General features: G+C 36.1%; 1 pseudogene; it reads left to right on the top strand.

Moving 5' to 3' along the window:
• The first annotated feature begins 27 nt into the window (after positions 1 to 27).
• Positions 28 to 7,677, top strand: LOC139824689 (glucose dehydrogenase [FAD, quinone]-like; annotated as a pseudogene).
• Positions 7,678 to 7,837: the final 160 nt, after the last annotated feature.

Raw genomic sequence — 7,837 nt, 5'->3', positions numbered from 1 at the left:
AATGAATATATATCGAATTACGGTCTAAAGCGGTGGTAAAGTTTAGATGAGCATTATTGCGATTTAGAACAATCGAGATCAATCTTAATATATAGAGATTAACGCACAATCGATCGACATCAACAGTAGAATTGTAACCGATTCACAATTCTATGTGCATTTTGATAGATATATAATCGATTTAACCACGATTAAAATCAATTGCAACGACTACAAGATCGTACTGGAGTGTTAAGGTGTTTGCGGCACAGTATTTTCGGGCTCACTAAAATTGTTCGAATTCTTTAGCTTTGAATTGGGGAATTTTAAAGATAAACTATACATACATACATACATATATATATATATATATATATATATATATATATATATATATATATATATATATAAGAATGCGCTTCATAACGAAATGGAAAGAACATTTTCGGATCTCAATTGATGTAATTATGTTTTTTTCTACTTAAGCCAATCGTTGGAATTAGTTCTTTTATTAAATCATGTGTTAGATTTTGCAATAAAGTTAAATCTGTCGAGTAATTAATTATTGAATTTATACTCTTATCTCTCTCATATATACAGGCGACATAGCAAAAATTTTACGACACCTTTAATGTAGACAATGTAGTGGCTGCGGTGGAGCATATCGGGCCCGACTCAGTATTTCGCATTATCCAAGCTTGTCTGTGACTCTGCGAATTCGAGTCTTGTGTGAGCTGTGCCGACGAGGGCTATCTCCCTGGTGAGAAGAAGACAACGAGGCCGCCGCTTAAGCGATAGGCCGACGAGGACTTATCCAGCCCAACCGACTCTCCTTTACAAGGTAAATTTAATACTTCTAATCGCTTTCAGAATTTGCGAATCAATTAAAACAAAGTGTCAGTGAAAACTTTCATCTCAAGTTTCTCGGTAACCAAATAAAGATTCAGTTTTTTAATCTAAATGACTATATTGGCTTTAAGAAATTTGCAATCGACAAACAGTTTGGTTTCCATACTTATTCTCTTCCAGAGGATAAGACTCTAACAGTTACATTGAAAGGCCTTCCAAACATACCAAATTTTACCGTCTCTAATGAATTAAAGAAACTTGGTATAGAAATTAACTCGTGTGTTTTGCTTAATGACGAAAATAGCATTTACGCTACATATAAAATTACGCTACATTAATCTGAGTGCCAAATTTTCTCTCACTCAATTAAGAAAGATCCGATATTTGTTTTATTCGAGAATCTATTGGGATAAATACATTAACCGTAAAATTATATTACAATGTTACCGATGCCAAGTGTTTGACCACACGTCTGCCAATTGTTTTAAAAAACCCAGATGCGTCAAATGTGCAGAGAATCATCTCACTTCGAACTGTAAAAAAGATTTAAATTTTCCGGTAAAATGTTGTAATTGCTTGGGGGAACAACCCGCGAGTTATTCAAAGTGTCAACTTACTTAAAATTTCTAGAAAAGCGGACGACAGCTACTCGCCCGTCTGGCATGGCTTTGCGTAAGCTAAATAAAAATTTGCATGCGAATTTTAATGAAATTCTTAACACACGGTATAGATCTTCAAATTCAAATTTTGCTGATCATGACTTTCCTTTGTCGGATAGATCGATCGCTTCAATGAACAAACATATGTTTATTATTCACCTCCAAAAACATATGCTGAGGCCTTGAAAAACTCTAACGAACAAAACGACAATATAAATGACTCTTCACACTCTGATGACATAGCTGATTTTAACAGCTTAATCTTTGAAATCAAAAAGTTGAGTCAACTCGTAAATATAAAATCAATGTTCAATATTATACGAGAGCTCAATAAAAAACTAGCTACTTGTACAGATAGACTCAGTAAACTTCAAATGTTCGTTGAGGCAGCTGATCTTATAAACTAAAAATGATTCCTTCTCCCTCTCCTCTAAAAATTTGCTTGTGGAATGTCACCAGCATAAATAATAAAGAATAAGAATTAAATCATTTTATTTGCTCCAACAACATCGATATCGCTCTAATTACGAAAACGTGGCTGCATCCTAGTACTAAATTAAATTTTTTTGGATTTGATATTATTCGTTCGGATGCTGCTCGTGTCAAGGCAGGCGGAGTGGCAATTTTTTTTATCATTAACAAATCTTTACGCTACCATACTTTTCCTATCCCTGATGTCGATCAATGCGAAATTTTGCTGATAAAGCTGCTGTCCGGCTTGAATATAACTCTAGGGGTTGCGTATAATTCTCCTAGCGTTAAATTCGATCTCGATTTGAATAAATTTGATGTACAATAATTTTTAAGTTATAACTTGTATGATAAAATATTAATTGGCGGTGACTTTAATGCCAAGCACCGTAGTTGAAATAATTTCTATAATAATAATAGAGGTATCGAACTGCTGAACTATTCAAATAAAAATAACTTAAATATTGTACATAGCTAAACCTATTCGCATAAGGCGCCCCGTAGACACACTTCCAACATAGATTTGTTTCTAGCTAAAAATCTAAATTACGATTTTACATGCGTAACTGCAAACGAGCTTTCTTCCAATCACCTTCCCATTCTCTTAAATCTGGAAAAATCGCAAATTAAGAGAAAAACTAATCAGTCACATAAGGTCAATTGGGAAGATTTTAAGTTTGCTACGAGTAGGTAGAAAATAGGACATAGTCTGTAAAATCAGGAAATGATTGATTCCTGTATTCACGAATTACAGCAGTTTCTCTGTGGGGCCTTAAGAAAGTCCACCGAGGTGCAAAATTATAACTTTAATCGTGTAACGTCAGATCCTGCTGTAGCTTCAGAAATTGATAAGCTTATTAAACTTCGTAATTACTATCGAAGAAAATACCAACATTCTGGCTCATCAGATAAATATAAGCTCTATCGTAATATACTCAATAATATCATTCAAAATAAATTAAATGAAGCTAAAAATAAAAAATGGTCTGAACGTTTGAAAAAAGCAAAAATTAGCGATAATAGCATTCTGAGAGCTGTGGAGGTCACTGCAGAGAAACAAAACTCCTGCGCCACCATTTGATCTTGGTAATAACACTTTTGCATACAATCCAAAAGAAAGAACTGAATTATTGGCGCAAAACTTTTAAAAAATATATCAAGAAGCAGACAGTCTTATATCTCCACATGAAAATGTAGTAAATGAGTACGTTGAACTCTTAGATGAAAAGACACCTCAATGTAATTTAAAATTTATTACTCCTCGCTTAATTTTCGATATCATCAAATCTTTTCCTAATAATAAAGCCTCCGGCTCTGATAAGGTCACCACTGCTGTGTTCAAAAAATCATCATATAAAATCGTAATTCAGATCTATTACATTATCTTAAACTCTTTTCGATTATATTATTTTCCTTCGTGTTGGAAGACGGCAAAAATACTCGCTTTTCCTAAGCCGGACAAGCCACAAACTTCTCCGGGCCGACTAATTATAGGCCTATAAGCTTTTTAAGCTCTCTAAGTTTATGAGAGGGTCTTACTCACGCGGATTGATGCCTTTTTATCAGAGAATAATATCATAATCAACGAACAATTTGGCTTTAAAGCATGCCATTCTACCATTCAACAATTACTTAGAGTCACAGAATTTTTCGCATTGGAGATTAACAAAAAATGAAGCTCAGCTATGGTGCTACTTGATATAGAAAAAGCTTTTGATTCTGTCTGGCACAAGGCCTTGCTATATAAGTTAAATGCTCTTAACATGCCAGAGTATATAATCAAAATAATTCGCTCATATATAAAGGATCGCAAATTTATAGTAAATTTCGAGGGTGAAACATCATCTATCTGTAAGGCTATCCCTGGAGTCCCTCAGGGCTCTATCTTGGGGCCCATTCTATTTAAGGACGTTCTCTCGTCCTTATACTAGAGAAAATCGATTTTCTTAGGATTTTCTTGAAACTGTGAATATACGTTAATTTAGGTGTGCTTTATGCGTGGTATAAATTTCAGTACCTTTTCCGGGATAAAAAATGAAGATACTGAGCCTCAAAGTTTAAAAAAAAAATTTAAAATTTAATTTTTTTACTTTTGGCAATTTTTCCTTATAGAACTCGACGAGAGAAGCAACTTTGGTCCTCTTGGCCAACCTCGTATCTCTTACCGTTTGGCCTAGAAAACCTTTTCATTAGTAAAAGTTGAAACTTTGAGGCTCAGTATCTTGATTTTTTATCCCGGAAGAGGTACTGAAATTTATACCACACATAAAGCACACCTAAATTAACGTATATTCACAGTTTTAAGGAAATCCTAAGAAAATCGATTTTCTCTAGTATAAGGACGAGAGAACGTCCTTAATATTTTTATAAATGATATTCCCAAGGACTCTAAGACTGAACTCGCAATCTACGCTGACGATACTGCCGTTTACACCTCCTCCTGGAGCCCGGCTATACTCGTCAGCAGATTGCAAAGACATGTTGATGCCATTGTTTAATTCTGTAGAAATTGGAAGATGGCTATCAATAACGAGAAAACCGAGGCTATAATAATTATTCGCAAAAAATTTCCAAGACCTCCATCAATAAAAATGTCAAGTTTTAAAGTTTCTTGGGCCACTAATAAGGTGAAATATCTCAGCGTTAACATCGACGCAAGCTTAAAATGGAAACCGGCAATTGATGATAGAGTTAGTAAAGCTCAGAGAGCTCTTAGAAAATTATATCATCAATAAAACAAGTAATCTTAAGACGGAATATAAACTATTACTATACAAGACTTGTGCCAGATCAGTGTTACTTTACGCGGCTCCGGTCTGAGCAGCAGCGCACAAATCATACGTTAAACGCATACAAATTATGCAAAATAAGTTTCTTCGCATCATACTAAATCTCCACCAAAGTACGCACCACTGAATTGCACACTCAAACTCAAACTGAATATATAAATGAAGTTATTCAAGAAAAGAGTCACGGTACGGTCTCGCTTCGCGTGTACTTGGCGCGAGACACTACCGTGTCTCTTGATATAATTTTTCCCTAAATTATGTTTATTGCTTTTTTTTATTCAATTCTGAACGAGGCACTTCCATACCTCGAATCTCAATAAACTATTTTCTTTTTACTTTCAGAGATCTTATATATTGCCATCGCACTTGTACCTTTTGGAACAAAACGCATGTTAATTTTTGCTTAAAGAACGCTCCAAACTTCGACTACATGGCTACAAGAATATGCAATAAAAATAGGGGGTGTTAATTGAAAAATTTGAAGCAACCCTGACTTGACCTTAACGACTCCACAAAAGGTCTAACTAATACAGTCAGTAAATAGATCCTTTTAAATCTTACAACTCTTGTCTAAAATATTTCTTCCGAAAATATCATTTTTTTCGAGATAATGTTCTGACCTTTTTGTTGCACCCTGTATAAAACGCGCACTTAAAATTACAGGTCAGGTATATATGACGAGCATCTAGGCATACTTTCTATCATTGGACATCATTCTATATATTCAAAGGCCAATTATTATTTAAATATAATGAACAATATTCGGAGGGTCCTCCACGTTCTCAGTATCTATACCATAATCAACTCATTACACGGACACTCATACAGCAGTCTTCATGACAATAGTAATAGTAATAACGGATGGACGTTGCAAAAATTACTAAGCTCATCTATTGATTTCTTGAAGCAGAATCAACAGTATGTAAATCAAGAATTACCGGATATGACACCCCAGTTTGGAGACAGATACGATTTTATAGTGATCGGCGCCGGTACGGCTGGAGCAACCATAGCCGCAAGACTAAGCGAAGTGCCACAAATTAAAGTACTGTTGATCGAAGCTGGTTCCAGTGAAAACCTCTTTATGGATATCCCAATAATCGCTCCCATCCTCCAGATATACGATAAAATAAATTGGCACTATCAGACCAAATCATCCCACAAGTACTGTCGTGGCATGAAAAATAATAGTTGCCATTGGGCGAGTGGAAAAGTAGTCGGTGGCAATAGTGTGCTAAATTTTATGATAGCATCTAGAGGCAGCGCCGAAAATTACGATCGATGGGCCGAGATGGGGAACGAAGGCTGGGCATACCAGGACGTCCTCCAGTATTTCAAAAAGCTAGAAACAATGGATATTCCAGAGATAAAATCGGATATTAACTACCACGGTACCGATGAACCAGTACATATCACATACCCGCCATTTCATACCCCGTTAGCAGAAGCCTTTCTAGAAGCTGGCAAGGAATTGGGATATTCACTAGTGGATTACAACGGAAAGAACAAAATAGGATTCTCATATCTGCAAACCACAATCATAAATGGCACTCGCATGAGTAGCAATAGGGCATACTTGCATCCCGTGCACGGTCGCACCAATCTTTATTTGACTCGTGAGAGTACGCGGTGACAAAAGTACTAACCGATCGTATTACAAATCGAGCAATCGGCGTAGAATTCATCAAGAATAAGCAAACAATACGTGTGTTTGCGAAGAAAGAAGTAATTCTATGTGCAGGTGCCATTAGATCGCCGCAATTATTAATGCTTTCCGGCATCGGACCAGCAAAACATCTTACCGACCTAGGCATAAATATAATTCGAGATGCGCCAGTCGGCGAGAACCTCATGGACCATCTAACGTTCTTTGGATTGTCATTTACAACAATTGCAGCAGCAGGTTTCAAGTTATTCGATATGATAAATCCGTTTCATTCGCATATATCGGACTTCTTAATCAATCGAATGGGAACGTATACGATTCCGGGCGGGTGCGAGGCCCTCGGTTTCGTCAACACAAAACAGCCAAGAAATAATAATAATTTACCAGACATCGAATTATTGTTTGGCGGTAATGCAATGAAAGAGCTCGTTCCCCAAAGGATGCTCCAACTTAAAGATCCTATAACTCAGGAATGGGATAAGTATACAGTCTCAGCAATGGCTGGACTGTTTTACCAATACTGCTGAAACCTAAAAGTCGCGGTAGAATAACATTGTTAGCTAGTGACGTTAATGTTAAACCAGAGATCGTGCCAAATTATTTCGATGATCCAGACGACGTCAGGACAATGATTGCTGGGATTAGAACTACGTTAAGTATTGGTCAGACAAAGACGATGCAAGCGTTCGATTCTAAATTGTTAAACATTACTTATACGGAATGCAACAATTACGAATATGACTCCGACGCTTATTGGGAATGCGCAATAAGGATGCTATCAACGACACTTTATCACTATTGTGGCACTTGTAAAATGGGTCCTAGTGGAGATCCGACTGCTGTCGTCGATCCCAGATTAAAGGTATTTGTTTGTAAAAACATAATAGAATATTCATGCAGAATATTATAATAAGCAGCATGTGTTTTATAAATTCATATGTAATATTTTGCAGGTTATTGGTATTGAAGGATTACGAGTAGCAGACGCATCCATTATGCCCGAAATTATATCAGCGCACCTAAACATTCCTGTATATATGATCGCCGAAAAAGCGGCAGATATGATCAAAGAAGACTGGGGTTGCTTGGAAAAGTCATAATTATATAATGAACTTTTATGAAAAAATAGCATTATCTATCAACGACACTTTATCACTACTGCGGCACTTGTAAAATGGGACCTAGTGGAGATCCGACTGCTGTCGTCGATCCCAGATTAAAGGTATTTGTTTGTAAAAACATATTAGAATATTCATGCAGAATATTATAATAAGCAGCATGTATTTTATAGATAATTCACATGTAATTTTTTGCAGGTTATTGGTATTGAAAGGTTACGAATAGCAGATGCATCCATTGTGCCCGAAATTGTATCGGCGCACCTAAACATTCCTGTTTATATGATCGCCGAAAAAGCGGCAGAT

This window comes from Temnothorax longispinosus, unplaced genomic scaffold (genome assembly GCF_030848805.1).
Source record: "Temnothorax longispinosus isolate EJ_2023e unplaced genomic scaffold, Tlon_JGU_v1 HiC_scaffold_513, whole genome shotgun sequence".
Taxonomy (NCBI): Eukaryota; Metazoa; Arthropoda; class Insecta; order Hymenoptera; family Formicidae; genus Temnothorax; species Temnothorax longispinosus.
Note: the sequence above shows the minus strand (reverse complement) of the source record. Positions and strands in the feature narration are given on the sequence as shown.